Raw genomic sequence first — 1,236 nt, forward strand, 5'->3', positions numbered from 1 at the left:
AATGTTGAGTAGAGAACAAATAAGTTGATTTAAAAACCTACAGAAAGAAAAGAAAAAATTGGTAGCATTTTCCAACCTCGAGAAAAGTTTCACTAAATCATGTTTGAAAAGGAAAACTGTGAGTAGCATTTTCCTAGAATTGCTCCTTCCCCCTTGCCATCTTCTACCTCTCAACATATGGAGGCACTTCTGTGCCCCACTACATATGGAGGCACAGGAACTTGCACACAGACACAGGTGGGCGCAGCACAGCAGCACTGCCGCACTGCACTATTACAGATATCCCTGCAGGAACCATCTGGCTCTCGGCTGAGTTAATGCCTTCCTGACCCTGATCTGCTGTGTCCTATAAAAGTTTATTTTCATTTTCATTTCCATTTATCTCACAAGAACCGAAAATGAACCCAAAGCACTTTAAGACCTTACATAGCATTTTCCTTCCCCCCCCCCAATGCATTTAATTACTTTCCACAATCCAAACAAGTTTGTGTTTATAATAAGCCACAGGCCCTCTATTCTTGTGGATTTGTAGTGCTGAATTACTTTGAACTTTCAGAGGTCAACCCCCCCTCTAATACACAGGTGCCCTAAGAGCATTGTAACATTAAACATGGTATATATATAGCGCATTGTGTATCTCCTGGCACATATTTCAAGCAGTTTAACCCGCAGTACATGTGTAAGTGACCGAAGTGTGTGCTACAGTACCCAATTCACTCAGTGAATTCACTACACTTTACAGAGATGCTTTGGGCAGGTTTCCATCCTTAAGGGACGCCAGCTGACTGCTTGTTTGCTGTTATGTGTATGTCGGACAGGAACCTTGTACATTTGGTAACAACGAGGTGTTTTTCCCCAGACCCTTCACGGGAAGAGCGGCTGGCACCAGGGAAATGCAGGGCAAACCGAAGGGAGCACAGCCCATGCTATAGAGCCACTCACTGCGGTGAGTCACTCGGAATCACAGACCATGCCGCGTTGGAAGGGACCCACATGGATCACCGAGTCCAGCTCTTAGCAGGGCACGGGACCATCCCCAAGAGTCACACCACGTGCCTGAGAGCATTGTCCAAACGCTCTTTGAACTCTTGTCAGGCTTGGGGGGCCGTGACCACTTTCCTAAGGAGCCATTCTGCCGGCTTAGCTCCTGCCTTATTTATTTATTTATTAACAACTCCCACTATCACGTTCATTTCAAACACCAAACCCAGCGCTTCCCGCGCGCTCCCGCGCCCG

This window comes from Manacus vitellinus, unplaced genomic scaffold, assembly GCF_001715985.3.
Source record: "Manacus vitellinus isolate BGI_N305 unplaced genomic scaffold, ASM171598v3 scaffold_20_pilon, whole genome shotgun sequence".
NCBI lineage: Eukaryota > Metazoa > Chordata > Aves > Passeriformes > Pipridae > Manacus > Manacus vitellinus.